Genomic DNA, 16272 nt, shown 5'->3' with positions numbered 1-16272 from the left:
TCTCCCTAATGATTAGTGATGTGGAGCAATTTTTATGCGTCTTTTGGCCATTTGTAGTTCTTCTTTGAGAAATCGTCTTTTCATTTCTTCTCCCCATTTTTGATGGGGTTAGATTTTATTTTCTTGTAAAGTTCTGTCAGTACCTTGTATATCTTAGATATTAGCCCTTTATCTGATGGGAATTGGGTGAATAATTTCTCCCATTCTGTGGGTGGTCTTTGTATTCTCATCACTATTTCCTTTGATATGCAGAAGCTTCTCATTCTAATGTACTCCATCTGTTTATCTCTGCTTCCACTTATTTGGGCAGTGATGTTTCCTCCTTTAAGATGCCTTTGGTCTCAGTGTCATGAAGTGTTTTACTTATGTGTTCTATATACCTTATGGTTCAGGTCTGCTATCAAGGTCTTTAAGCTATTTGGATTTGACCTTTGTGCATGGTGCTAGAAGGAGGTTCTAGTTCACTTTTTTGCACGTGGATGACCAGTTTTCCCAGCACCACTTGTTGAAGAGGCTTTCCTTGTTTCATTTTGTGTTTCTTGCCCCTTTATTAAAGATTAATTGATTGTATGTCTGAGGAATATTCTCTGAATAACTCAAGTCTATTCCACTGATCTGTCTTTATTCCAATATCATGCTACTTTATATGACTATTGCTTTCTAGTACAATTTAAAGTTGGGGAAGATGATGTCTCCCATTTTCTTTTTCTTAAGGATTGCTTTAGCTATTCATGGGTGTTTATTGTTCCAAATGAATTTCAGGATTGTTTGATCCAATTCTTTGAAGGATGTCATGGGTATTTTTAGAGGAATTACATTAAATTTGTACAACATTCTGGGGAATATTACCATTCTAATTATATTAAACTTCCCAATCTATGAACAGGGTATGTGCCTTCATTTCCTTGCATCCACTTTTATTTCATAAAGCAGTGTTTTGTAGTTTTCTTTGTATACATCCTTCACCTCTTTAGTAAAAAAATCACTCCAAGATATTTGAGTCTGTATAGCACTAATGAAAATGGGATTTTATTAATGTTCATATATCCTTTAAACAGAGATAACTTATTTTTGCTATTTTAGAACTATGTACTTTCTAAATTACCTTGCTATAAAGAGTTTCTTATTTGGGGGGGGTCACACCTAGTAGCACTCACTAGTACTCAGGGTTTACTCCTGGTTCTATGCTCAGAAATTGCTCCTGGCATGCTCAGGAGACCATATGGGATACCAAGATTTGAACCACCAACCTGCTGCATGCAAGGCAAACAACTTACCTCCATGCTATCTCTCCGGCCCACTATAAAGAGTTTCTTAAAATAAATTTTTTGTTCCATTTTTGCATTTAGAGATACATTACGTATAGTGTAAAATGATAAAAAAAATTATTTGATGCAAGTATCAATCCCTTCTTCTTTACTATTTATATTCCTTTTACTTATTCTTAGTCAACCCTCTAGGAAGAAATAAATATAAATTGCAAACTGATTTTACCCTGTCGTTATCATCATTATTTTTATATTATTTGTTATTCTAACTGGGGAGATGGGCCAATGTACAGTAATTACTCACAGCTCAGTGCTCTGGAATCCACAGAGTGTCAAGGATTAACCTGGGTCTCCTGCATGTAAAACATATGCTCAACCTATGGAACTCTCTGACTTCCAACCTGAATCTAATTACACACCAGTGTCTTAAAAACGAAAAAAAAAATTGAACATGTATTTTCCTAGAAGCAGTAATCATTGAGATAAATTATTATGCATTAAATCACCCCACACACCATACTTCCAACTCTGGGTCAATGGATTTAAAGCCTTGAAGAATTAATAAACCAAGCTAGTCAGGAGAGAATCAAGGAGTCAGTGGCTTCTTTCCTTGTGGTCTCTCTTATCTTGCCAAAACTTACCATTTTTTAATTCTCCCAGTACAATTTCAACTGGGCTGTTCAGGGGAGTTTGAGATCCAGGTGGACCTTTACATATCAAAAGGGATAGTTGAAAGGAAGAAGAAGTTGGAGGAATGTCTTTGTTTGGGGTAAAGGCAGGGTGTGACCTAACAATTATGAATGCATTTGAAATAAAGAATAGGTTAGACTCACAAAAACTAAACTGATTCATTAATATTTTTTTCTAAGAAATTACTGTTTTCCAGTAGTGTTCTAAGAATTCAACTGTGACCTCTTCAAGAAAACAGCTATTTTTTTAAACGGCTATTTTTAAATCTGAGTTAAATATAAAACAAAACAGCCTTATGAATAATTTGAGAATTCCCTTGGATTCTTAACGTTTTGAATTCATAACATGAAAAATATGATTACAGTCATCTCATGTTACCCATAGAGAATTGAGTCAGCATCCTCTTTGATGCCAAAAATATAGAGCTGCTCAGTACCTGAATGTAAAATGGAATTGTATTTGCTTACTATTTCATAGATTTTTTTCCTTTAATCCCTAGATTATAGTTTCTAATTAAGACACATACAATGAAAATGTGTACTACAATAGTATTTAAAGAATATTAACAAGAAAAAGTGTCTGTATATGTTAAATGCATACAATTTTATAACCTATTTCAGTATTCTGATTCAAGTTTAATTGAAATGATAACATCGAACTCTCAAATTAAATATTAAGTGTACTTTTCTATTTAATTCTAAAATTATTTGTGTAAAGTTATTAGGTAGGTGTGTACATATTGTTTTACATTTTTAGTGTTTCAAAACATTTTGATTTGAACTGTAAAGATGTATCTCACAAAATTTATACTCAGTTGAAGTTACAGTCACTCTTCAAGTTATATAGTGCAGCATATAGTATCATATGTAAAATATTTTAATATATAATCAAGTTTCTGAATAATAGAGTATTAAAGTAAACGTCTTGAGCCAGAGTGTAATACAGTGGGTCAGGCACTCACCTTGCATTTTTTTGGCCCTGCTTCAAACCTATCTGTAGCCTCTCCTGAGCACAAAGACGAGACCATCCCTAAGCACTGCTAAGGGTGGTTTCAACACAAAAATGTTTGTGAATAAATAAATAAATAAATAAGACATCTCACAGTGATTTATTCTATAATTTGAATAGTAGTAAATACAATGTAAAAAAAATAAAGTCAAAGTGTTCAGAGGGTGCCAGGTTGGTCATGTGCAAAGCAATTACTTTGCCCACTGTACTATTCCTCCCAGGGGTCCTCAAACTTTTTAAACAGGGGGCCAGTTCACTGTCCCTCAGACCATTGGAGGGTCTGACTATAGTAAAAACAAAACTTATGAACGAATTCTTATGCACACTGCATATATCTTATTTTGCAATGAAGAAACAAAACAGATACAAATACAATATGTGGCCCGTGGGCCATAGTTTGAGGACCACTGTTCCAAACCCACAAATAACATTAATCACAGACAGTAACTATACCCTTGTAAACTTTCTCCTATTACATATTGTCATTCTCTATATTTCTTTTATGAGCACCAGCAATTTATTGGCCTTTATCTTTATTGTTAAAATGTTAAAACTAAACCATATATATGCATATATAGATAGATATAGATATACATATATATTATTGCCAGTCTTTAAGATAAAATAATTTGCATCTACTATTTCCTATAAGGAAAGACTAATGGTGATGGATTTCTTTAATTTTTGTTTGTTAGAGCAATTAATTACTTACCTTCATTTCTGAATTACAAATTCACCCCAAAATAGTGTAAAAAATTCTGGTTTAACATGTGGACTATCTCACACTTTTTATCTCAGTTTTCAATGTCTTTTCTGAAAAATTTACTGATAGCTTTATGGGGGTTCTTTTATGAGAATTATTTTAATTTTATATACCTGTTAAGTTATATTTTGTCTTTAATAAATCTTAAGAAAGATCATTGGGGAAAAAATGAAGTCAAAAAGCGTTGAAGAGGGACCAGAGAGATAGCATGGACGTAGGGCATTTGACTTGCATGCAGAGGGACAGTGGTTCGAATCCTAACATCCCATATGGTCCCCGGAGCCTGCCAGGAGCAATTCCTGAGCATAGAGCCAGGAGTAACCCCTGAGCGCTACCAGATGTGACCCAAAAACAAAAACAAAAGAAAAACAAAAACAAAAAGCGTAGAAGAATAGTTTTTAAAAAGGAACGAACTTTAAAGACAAGGGGTTTATTAAAATTCTAGATTAAATGTACGCAATTAAATTAATTTTTTCTGTGCCTCATTTTCTATTTAATGAAAAAATTCAACTGACATTAGCAAAAAGTGGGTGTTGAGAAGGAATTCCTCCCTGCTTGAGAGACTCAGTCCCTTGTCTATCCAAATAAAAATTTTGGTCTAGCAGCGTATATATGCCTGTCAGTCTATAATTAGTAGGTAGAATTTGAAAGGGAAGCAGTTAGAAGTAGAGAGTTAAAAGAAAGTTCACGACAGTGATATGATGCATGCAAGTGGGTGACTATCCCCAAAAGTGAAGACCTCTTCCTTTTTTGTTGTTGTTTGACAAGATTCATGATCTTTGTTTTCAAGAAGCATACAAATAAAGTAGGATGTGTATATAGATATATACTACATTAATATTTATTAAAAGTGTATAACAGTGATTGTAAAAGATAAAACTTTCTTTTCATCACTATACTTTGTTATCACTGACATTCTTTTTATAAATGACAATCTTTTAAGGAAAATGAAGTTGGAAGGATGAAATATTAGAATCTACATAGGGATAGTATTTTTTAGATATATATGCTTAAAATTTAATACGTTTAGAAAAGATGGATACAATAATGTTGAATCTTCAAGTAATGATATGCCACATATATTTAAAATCTAATTTAAGTTGTTACAAATTTGATAAAGTTAAATAATAGTCCAGTAAGAAAATATTTCCCATGAATCTATCATTTTCATGTCATGTTTTCACAAAATATGACTTCATTACTTTGTTTTTAATCCAAAACTTACCTGGTATTATTTTTTTCCTTTTTTTTTTTTTTTTTTTTTTTTTGGTTTTTCGGGCCACACCTGTTTGGTGCTCAGGGGTTACTCCTGGCTACGCACTCAGAAACTGCCCCTGGCTTGGGGGGACCATATGGGATGCTGGGGGATTGAACCGCGGTCCTTCCTTGGCTAGCGCTTGCTAGGCAGACACCTTATCTCTAATGCCACCTCACCGGCCCCACCTGGTATTTTTTTTAATATTGACAACAAATGACTTAGGTTTATGTTAGGAAGCTTTATAATACTTGTGACTTAAATATACTTGTACAGTTTCTGGGAATTCCTTTCCTGACATATGCCAGAAAATATCTAGGAAAATTTTGCACCTTGTCTATTTAAAGAGTAGACATCTGGAGAGAGAGAGAGAGAGAGAGAGAGAGAGAGAGAGAGAGAGAGAGAGAGGAGAGAAAGAGAGAGGAGAGAAATAGAGAGAGAGGGGGGAAGGAGAGAGGAGAGAGAAAGAGAAAGAGAGAGGAGAGAGAAAAAGAGGAGGGGAGAGAGGGAGGAGAGAAAGGGGGAGAGAGAGGAGAGAGAGAAAGAGAGGAGAAAGGGCGAGGAGGAGAGAGAAAAAGAGAGTGGAGAGAGGGGAGAGAGGAGAGAAAGAGAGTGGGAGAGAGGAGATAGAGAAAGAAAGAGGAGAGAGAAGAGAGAGAAAGAGAGGAGAGAAGGGGGAGAGAGGAGAGAGAGGAGAGAGGGGAGAGAGAGAGGAGAGAGAAAGAGAGAGGGGAAAGGAGAGAGGAGAGAAAGAGAGAGGAGAGAAAGAGGAGAGAGAGGAGAGAAAGAGAGGGGGAGAGAGAGGAGAGAGAAAGAGAGGAGAGAGGGGGAGGGAGGAGAGAGAGAAAGAGAGAGGAGAGGGGGAGAGAGGAGAGAGAGGAGAAAAAGAAAGAGAGGTGAGAGGGTAGAGAGGAGAGAGGGGAGAGAGAGGAGAGAGAGAGAAAGAGAGGAGAGAGAGGAGAGAGAGAAAGAGAGGAGAGAGAGAGGTGAGAGAGTGGAGAGAGGAGAAAGAGAGAGGAGAGAGAGGAGAGAGAAGAGAGAGGAAAATAAAAGAGGAGAATGCAATATCTTTCATAAAGAAAAGCTGACTCATTAGTGCTTTAATGTTCTAGCTTTCCACTGTTCAATATGGTAGAATTGAGTCACTCTAGATGTTAAGAATGTGGCTAATCCAAACACACATGTTTTAAACACAAGAAATAGAGCAAACTTAAATGATTGGAACTCACAGAAAGAAATCTAAAATATTTATAGCTATTTTATGTTTATTACATTTTAAATGTTGTTTGAGAGAGATAAGATTAAAAATATACTTCTGTATTACTATTATGTATGGTTAATTTTTATAAACGTGGATACTAGAAATTCTTCATATATATATATGTTAAATATATTTATGGGGCAATTATAAATTATCTAAATGAAAAGAGAAATTGCCAGAAACATCTTTTTATACATCGTACTCATTCTTATGTAACATTGGGGTTCAGCACATAGCAGGAAAAGCACACTAATTATATCCATTTATTCAATTCATCTCAACTCATAATTATTATATTCCCTGCCTATCTTGAGATCTATCAGAAATTACAGAAACTTGAAGAAAAAAAAAAGATAAGGAGCAGTGTCTGCTGTCCATTTGGATCTCTATGTAAGAATGCATCCCAGAGCAGTGCTTTGTAGCTTATCAAACGGGGGGGGGGGGGATTTCTCATTTCATTAGAGAATTAAAGAGACAAAAATTGAAATGAGCTTGAATAAGGAGAGAGAATATTATTAAAGATAGAAGGCTAGTTATTAAAAAAGAAATGGTCTAACCAATTTTAAATATGAAAAGATAAACATCCTTGAAAGAATAAATTCTGCAGTTGAAAATTGAGAAAATGAAAACAAATAGAAAAGACAGGTGATGTTTAGATTGTGAAAGCCTTGAATGTCAATGTGAGAAAAAATATTTCTCTTCATATAGTAGGAGAGATCTAGATACCAAAGATTTATAGACATACTACTAAGATTATAGGTCTGCAGCCTTAGTTGAAAAATATTTTATGAATTAAAACTGAATAAATTAAGTAAAGCAACACTGTAATTTTTTTTCAGGAATACAGAGCATATGTAAGCATATGTAAGGAAGAAATGGACATTGGAAGTATTCTTCAGACATTTTGATCTATTACATTCTAAAACACACATTTAATACCAGTATTGCATTGAATGAGTGAGTCAGTGTGTTAGAGAAAGGAATAAGGTAACATGCACAATAAATCTCAACATGTTATCTTAATCTATATCACACAAATGCATCCATACCTGGTGATAACCACCTCTTGCCAATTGCTATAAAATATGTCTGAATCTCATATTTGAAACGGGGATATAATAATTATAGCAAAGGAGTCAAATTGTTTCAGATTTTTTCCAACTACTGTAGCTATTAGAAGTAAAACATAGAAGAGAATTTGCTCATGTGGTAGGAGAGGAAAAATGGTGGCTACCATGTGCAGAGAAAGCAAAATTTTGAGAAGCCTGACCATCGCCTTTGGTTTTAGATAAACAATGATTGAGTTTGGAAACATCTTTGGGTTTCTGTAAACTGATCCTGACATCTTATGTATCTGTGTGTTCTGTAAAAATGAAATTGTTTTTGTTAACCCTGATGTTTAATGAAAATTTTTTAAATTATTTGCTTTCTTCAATTATACAAAAACCAGTCAGGAAAATGGTTTAGCTTATGTTTAGGTCAGAGTTGTAAATGTAAAAAGTAGGTCTGTTTAAAATTTCGGAACACAAGTTTACAAAGTAAGCTTCTTTTATACTCATTTTTTTTGCAGTACTCATTAGTTCTTCCACTGTCAGACACTAAATTTATTTTATAGGAGTTAAAGTAATAGTTATTACAACTTAGGATAGTTGATGATACATATTATAATCTTATAGTAATTTCCTTAATATATTTGAATTTCTTGCAGCTGTTTCAGACATAAAAGGAAGTATTTTTATTTGACATGCATCATTATTTATGTCTAAAGAGATATTCAACTTTTCTCTAAAGAAATATAATCATTTAAATTTAACATGTTATATACATATAAGCACTTTGATTACTTCATAAATGTATATGCAGCAACACTATAAAAGGTCTTGTTTTGTCCTCCAACACATAATTATTACTTCTTTTTCTCTGTTCACACAGACTTCATTTTTATATTTAGAATATAAAGGAGCTGGTTTGTCCTAGTTAGGAAATTTCTTTAATTTAAACACTCTTCTCCAAGATATTAAAACTATAAAAATATTAAAAGTAAGTATTAAACTGAGACTCAGGCCTTAGTTTCATAAGAAGAAATAGAGAACTTCTCTGAAGATAGAGAAATTTTCTAAAGCAAAGCTGTAATACATAAACAGCAGCAGTTTGAATTCTCCTTAAGTTATATTTACAGAGTTTGCAAGAAGTAAATGATCCTTTTCATATATAGAATGTGCCTTCTGGGATAGGATTGTTGGTTTTTTACTTGAAATCTAATATAGATTACAGTGAATCAAGAGTCTTTATTTTCTAAGGTTATTCTTGCCTTACATTGCAAGATATAAGTAAGGAAGATTTGAAGGTAGCTTCTCTGCCATTGATTCTTACATATCAATATTAAAATGATATATACTTTAGAGTAATAAAATCAAACTCACATAGTAAATTTACATATATCTAGTTTGCATTTTATTTAACTGTCATTCAACTGGCAGGAAAAGTCTTTGAAGTAAATTGAATCCTCTAACCCTGGGTTTAGAACATTCAATCTGATTTGGGAAAGTTTCTGAACATCTATAAACAACAGTATCAGCATTTAAAAAATGGTATCAATGAAGCATTTTTTACTTAAAAGATAACAGGGTTCTGGGGCCCGGAGAGATAGCACAGCGGCGTTTGCCTTGCAAGCAGCCGATCCAGGACCAAAGGTGGTTGATTCGAATCCCGTGTCCCATATGGTCCCCCGTGCCTGCCAGGAGCTATTTCTGAGCAGACAGCCAGGAGTAACCCCTGAGCATCGCCGGGTGTGGCCCAAAAACCAGAAAGAAAAAAAAAAAGATAACAGGGGTCTAGGATAGCCATACTTGAAAGTGCTTCGGGTCACTCCTGACAACAATTTGGGAACCATATGTGGTTTAGGGATTGAAATGGATTTGACCACATGTAAGACAAGCATCTTAACCCATGTATTATATTTTCAACACCTAGAGTGTAATTTATTGAGGGTTATTTGAGAAAAAATTAACCAGTAAAACAGCAGTTTTCAGACTCTACCCTTTATACTTTTCATGTGTATACTAATCATAAAAAATAATGTATCCAAGTATACCCAGAATATTTACTTTAATTATTCCCTTGTATATGATTACTACAAATTCATAAATCCCCCCAAGGTAACAAACCAGTGAACTAGAAAATTAAAGGTAATATGATTTAGGGAAGCTGATTAAGTGGCAAGTAGATTGGCTAGCAGGAGGGACTAGTTCTTAGCAGATTTTTTAGAGACTGGAACTTGTTAATTCATTCTACCAATAATCATTTAGGTTTCAACATGCCCTCATTGTTAATCTGCATTGAGTATACAAAATACATTTTTCTTATCACTATACTTGGCTTTGATAAATAATAGAAAACACTCTTTTCTACTCCTCAGACTTAATTCTATCAATTTTATCTGGCCTACTGGGCTAAAGCACTTTAAAGCTTTTATCATAGAACTGAGATTTGAAAATTTAAATATAATAGTGTGCAGTTTAAAATGTGATTTAAAAAGTTAATCAATTAAAGTAGATCTAGATCTTAAAATTGACTCATTTTAAGGAATAGATCTTAAAAACATAATCTTTAGGCTAGAGAAATAGTACAACAGCTTGGATACTTACTCTTCATGATGCTAGCCTGGGTTAGACTTCAGGCACCTCAGGTGTTCCCTGCACCGTGCCAGGAAGAATCTCTGAGAGAAGTCAGAAGTTTGTCCTGTGCATAACTGGATATAGGGCCCCCCCCCAAAAAAAAAAATTTGCTCAAAAGATTCTAAAATCAACAAACTAATCTACATCCATTTGTTAGCTCTGGTAGTATTGAAGGTGTGTGTGTATGTCTGTGTGTGTTCAAAGCTTTCTCATTAAAATTTACTCTATTTTTTGACTGAGAGCCAAACCCCGCAGTGCTCAAGGGTAACTCCTGACAGGGTCAGACCATATGAGGTGCCAGGGATAGAACTCTGGTCAGCAGTGTGCAAGGCTAAACCACTTCCTCATATGCTGTGGTATCTCTCCAGCCCAATGACTTTATTGTTTTGGGGGCCACACTTGTAAGAGTCCCACCCACTGTACTTCTATATAGCCCCAGGCCATTTTGGCTAAAGGAATCTAATTGCAAGATCTGCTTATAAGATTTCGTCAGGGATGAAAAAAAAAATGAAAACTGTAGTTATAAACAAACCTCTAAAAGAATTCTACTAATTTGCTGAAAAAAATTTAACAACCTTAGATTAAAAATTTTACCAATGATTAAATTCAAGGAATCAATTTATTAACAATTTATTAGTAAGAAGGTGACTTGAATATTTGCATGCTCTTATGTGTTATATAAAATGCAACTAAATTGAACATATAGAGCTTGAGTTTTCAATCTCTTAACCGAAATAAAATTTTTTGACTAATTAATGTAATTCTGATGATAACTATTCATTGATAATATCTCTAGGATAGAATGTTTCCCTTCGTCCTCAAAGATACTATGAATATTTTAAATATACAAATCTTTAAAATATATTCTTTTCTTTTAAATATGGAATGCTTCACGAAGTTGTATGTCATCCTTGCTTGCGCCATGCTAATCTCTGTATCGTTCCAATTTTAGTATATGTGCTGCCAAAGCAAGCACTAAAACATATTCTAAATAAAAGTTGTACATATTTTTATTAGGTATGTAAGCAGTTACTTGATAGAATTACATCTAGATGATCTGTTGTTATTATCTCAAATCCATCCCTTTCATCCCTATATTACACAGGGTAAAGAAAAATGGCATTTTTGAGGTATTTAACTAGCCATATACCTATCAACTAAAGCAACTTTCATCTTATCTCAATTATAAAAAGGTGTTAACCAGCTACTATGCATTTATCATTTTGTTAGCTATTACTGGTAAAAGCTTCAAGACAAGAAAAGAAGAAAAGTGTCACTTGAGTGAGCTTTCAGAGCAAAAGGTTTGGGAAATGGATGGGGATTAATTATGCTGTAGCATCCAAAGGGAAAAATAATATACAAATTCTGTGAAAATTTATAACAAATAATATTTACCAAATCAAGAACCTTGATTATCTTCTTTTCTTGGGAATACAGTGTGTATTTAAGTAAAACTTTCGAGGGGGGTCAAGAAATAGAAACAAAATTAGACTGTATAAGGAAAATGGTTTGCTTCATCATGACAGGAAAATTATAGAACTTGAAGTTAACTTGAATTTAATTTAAAAGAGAAATTAGCCTTGAGTCAGTATATTATACAGTGTGAGATGCACTTAGAAATTGGATGAGATGACCATCATTGATGGATGATTTAGGTTATGTGTAACCTAGTTACCAATCAGAGAGGATAGGTCAATAAATTCTCAATTTTTTATCTGTTTATTTTCTTCTGCTTCATGATGATAACACCAGCAAAGCTATCTTGAGAAATTATTTTATTTTGCATTTGTGACATACTCATCTAGATCCAGCATAAATTTTGCAATAAATTTTCCTCTGTTTTCTCATTTCATAAATGAAGAAAATGAGACTTGGAAAGATCATTCCCCAACGTCATTTTTTAAAATAAGATAATAGGTTGAATATGTGGACATAGGATTAATGTCTTATGACCTTCTGGCTAATCTTCTTTCCCTTACTTTGCTATCCATTCTGGTGTCACAAGTCAGAGAGATATAATATTATTGCTCTTTTTACTTTCATATATTCTCTAAACATTTAGATTGGGCACAGAGTTTTTTGTTCGGTGAAGAAAATTGTTCTGTCATCGAGAAAAAGGCTTCCTCTTTCTACATAGAAATTTCCTTGCCAAAAACTAATTGCTTAGCATCAAAATGCTGCACTTTTTTCATGCATTAGTAAAATCAATTCTTCTCTCTATAATACTGCTCAGCCATTGTATCTGTCAGCTCTCTAGGTATGAAGCAGAAAGTTAAAGCTGTTATACCAGACAAAGGCTTATAATTCATGGTCATGTGTATTAATTTCTGGCTGATTTTGTAGTTTGTGAGCACTCCAGATATTATAATTTTTTTCTATTCACCTTATGTTACCCAACATTTATACATGAAAAAATGGAGTGGCTATGAGGTCTCTTGGTAAGAGTTGAAGAAAAAGGGGAATGAGGTATCTCTGTTTATTCCTTTAAAAATTTATCATACACTTATTCCATGTCAAGTATTAAAAAGTACCAGATATTTGAATACAAGTAATTTCCTGAAATAATTGATATAATGCATATTTGATATTGATTTCTAAAATACCTGTAAGAGTAAAATTATACTTTTAAGTCAGATAGACAATTTATTTTCTAGTTGGCCTATCTTTATTTATGGAATATTTCTGTGCTAACACAAATCAAATAATCATGCTAATAGAATTGATCAAGGAACTGCATAACATTCTGCTATTGGACAAAATAAAAATTCTTTAAGGAACTAGTCATTGTAAAAATAAAATTTTTTACTTTTGAAAATTTTCTCAAAAATATCTATCCAAGAAGTAAAATTGCTTTAATCAGAGTGATTTTAGCATGTTTCCAGAACTGTAGATGATATGAGTCAGTTGTCACCAGACCTGCAGAATATATTCAAGAAAGGTTAAGAAAATCCAGATATTTAAACCATCAAAATATTTTATATTATAATTAAAAGCCCCATAATCAAATATCTCCAAAAAAATTGCATCAGATTGCGTTGCGTTGGTTCAGCTGCCTGCTTTTATTTCACACCTAATGTCTCTTTTTAAAATTATAAACAGAGCTACAGATTTGGGAACCAACTCAAACTAGGAAAAAATGAATAGAATGGAGAATTTTACTCATTAGTTTGAAGGTCAGTGATGAAATATAATAAATTTTGAGGAAATAAAAGAGGTAGCCCAGTTTCTTTTCAAAATTTCTGAATACAATAAACAAAAACTAAAAACAAACAAAAACCGGGGGCCAGAATGATAACAGCGGTAGGGCATTTATTTGCCTAGTATGCAGCTGACCTGGAACAGACCTGTGTGCAATTCCCAGCATCCCATATGTCCTCTGAGGGTACCAGGGACGATTTCTGAGCAAAGAGCCAGGAATAACCCCTGAGCGCTGCCAGGTATGACCCTGTGGGAGACTGCTGGAACCATACACAAAATGGAGTCTCAGACATATCCTAGCCCAACTGCCTACGTGCCTTGAGGCACATATGCCTCAGAAACAAAGGAAATAACTAGGCTGAAATCTTCACAGCAGGGTGGCTGGGCTCCATGGACAGGGAGAAGCAACCTTGAAATACAAGCCTGTCTTTGTTCCAACGTTTTAACACTCAGAGTGCCCCAAAGAACATGTTGTTTTATAAAGGTTCACATTTTCTCTGGGAAAAATTGTTCCTCCTTGCCTAATATGGGAAGAATTTCCTTATCCAATCAGAAGCTGCCATAGTTGCCTCTTTGTCTGAAGCCTTGCTCTGTCTATAAAAACTAGCCCCCTACCTCAAATAAATGCTTTTGAGCAGCGTGACTTTGCCTTGAGCCTCTTTCTTTTTAACCTGTTGAAGCTTTACTTGTAGGCCGGCTCTGCTGGAGAAGACCCACGAATTACTAGCGACCTTCATTCCCACACCCCCCGCAGGTCGGGGGTCCCCCACCGGGGTTCGCATGACCCCATAACAAAAACCAAAAATTGGGGCCAGAGTGATGGCACAGCGGTGGGGCATTTGCTTTGCATGCAGCTGATCCAGAGAACCTCGGTTCGATCCCAGGCATTCCATATGGTCCCCAAGCCAGGAGTAATTTCTAACCCCTGAACGTCATCAGATGTGACCCAAAAACAAAAACAAACAAAAACAAAAAAAATAATTTCTGAATAAGATTGAGCGATAAAGGGAGTTTGAGGTTTTCAGGCTATTTCTTTTGAATTGTTTTTGTGAATAATTACAATTAGTAAAATATTTTTATTTTAAATAAAATAAATAAATATATTTATTATTACTTACTCTTGCCACAAGACTCCAATATGTTGAGTCTTTTAGGTTTCACCTTGTTTCATTTTAGTTCCTAAAGTAGAAGGTAGAATCTTTGAATACAGGTATGTTTCCCTTCTGTTTGTGCCAATTTCCATTAGTATAGACTTGCTGATTGTACCTTAATTCCAAAATCAGTATAGGACAATTAATAGCATGGGTGAGAAATCCATTTCTTGTCTGCTATAATTATTGATTAAGGTCTGTGAAAGATTTGTCTGGCCAGTGCCTGTTTCTGGAACTAGACAAAAGCAGGAGACACCAAACAGTAGAAGTTCATTTTGTAGTGTTGATTTTGGACACCATACTGTTGTTCTTTTGTGAAAGAGGACATTTGTAGAATTAACTTTAAAGACACATGCAACTCAAATGCCCTGACCTGTATGTGTGTATATATGTATGTGTGTATAGAATGAAAAATCAATATATATTTTAGATTACTATCATGAGTAATAATAAATAAATTTCAGTAAACTAATACCATCAAAACTGGATTAAATTCTTTTGAAAAGAGGCTAATTTTTTGTTCTAAATTGAATTAGCTTTGACCCTCTTTTCAAGCTTATAAATAAATCTCTACAATAGAAATGACTGACACTGTTATCACATTTTGCATATTTAAATTGCCATGATCAATTTTTGCTTTATAGGAAAATTAGTTTATTGAGCTTGAGTCAGAGAATATTTTAAGCAGAATACCATGATGCTTCTATAAAATATATAGTTTCTCCAAAAGCATATCATCAATTTGTAGATTTTCTGAATATCCTATTAGCTTTTTTTGGATTTGCTTTTTCACTGAAGTGGACTATAAAGAGTGAAGCCTACTAGTAATAGTTTTGAAAAGAAATGCTGATTTACTTTTTAAAAGGAAGTGCCTTATTTTGAGGAAGCAAATAAATCTAAATTTAATGGTTTTTGAAAGTTTGTTACGTATTTGCTTTCTTGAATATGTTACTATTATAGCAGCATTATGTTAAGCTGAATTAGTTACTATCATATTTGTGTTCCAGCTATGGTCAAATAAGAACCGAAAGTAATAGTTCTCAGACTATTATTTTTATAATAATTACTGATTACTATCTAGTAATCAGACAAAACTGAACTAGGAAAAGGATTTAGCTCTAGATTAACTCAGAAGAAAGGGGCTGGTTCTCCAGATTAAATTTTTCAAAGAGAAAAAGCAACTTTGGACTTAATTAGGATTTCTCATGTAGCTAGATTATCTTTGATTTTTCATATCAGTCTCCTGTAGATCATGTTATAATGCATATTTGAATCAGTAGTGTGTTGGTTTCCTAAAACTACTTTATAGTTGTTTGATTATTTTTTTACTACTCACAAGATCACAAACCCAAAATGCATTTCATGAGTCAGAGAGATAACTCAGGAGTCAGAGCAGGTGCCATATGTCTGCTAGGAGAGAATTTTTTTTCTAGGCATCTGATGCTACACCCTCCATGCGCTTCTTCCAATTACCAGCAGATATATCTCTCATGGCCAAGAACACCACTGGGCCCAAGCATCAAAGCATCTCTGAGGCTGGAAGTTGAACCTTTTGGACCAATGGGAATGAGCCCTGAACCCTCTGTGTATAGCTTGAGAAGTTTCTTCAAGAAATAAACAGAAATACATACGTTTTAAAAAAGTAAATATGTTTTACTGAAAATAAATCAAGATATCAATTGGATGCATGTCCTTCAGAGACACTGCAGAAAGAATCTGTTCTTTTCTTGCCTTCCAGTTCTATTGGCTGCAGGCATTCTTTTCTTGTAGCTGCATTACTCTTATCCTTGTCTGTGCCTTCATTCTTCCTTCTCTTTCTTATATCTTTTTCTGGGTTTGTTTTATAGGTGATGCCTGTGATTTGATTTAGTGCCCATTCAGATATCTCTAAAAATGACCACATAATTAAGTAGTATGTATAGATTCCAGGAACTGGAACTTAGGCATATCTTTGAAGCTGTTAAGAGTATTGGTAAGAATTGGACATTCAGGTTCTGACTT

The 16272-nt window shown here is 34.0% G+C and overlaps 1 protein-coding gene and 1 non-coding gene across 2 annotated transcripts in view; one reads left to right on the top strand and one right to left on the bottom strand.

Moving 5' to 3' along the window:
- Positions 1–16272, top strand: part of PRKG1 (protein kinase cGMP-dependent 1) — a 1196983-nt gene that overhangs the window by 530998 nt on the left and 649713 nt on the right. The gene's annotated exons all lie outside the window — the stretch shown is intronic.
- Positions 10797–10898, bottom strand: LOC125995468 (U6 spliceosomal RNA). Its single transcript, XR_007490989.1, has one exon. It is a non-coding gene; the product is annotated as a U6 spliceosomal RNA (small nuclear RNA).

This window comes from Suncus etruscus, chromosome 17, assembly GCF_024139225.1.
Source record: "Suncus etruscus isolate mSunEtr1 chromosome 17, mSunEtr1.pri.cur, whole genome shotgun sequence".
Taxonomy (NCBI): domain Eukaryota; kingdom Metazoa; phylum Chordata; class Mammalia; order Eulipotyphla; family Soricidae; genus Suncus; species Suncus etruscus.
Note: the sequence above shows the minus strand (reverse complement) of the source record. Positions and strands in the feature narration are given on the sequence as shown.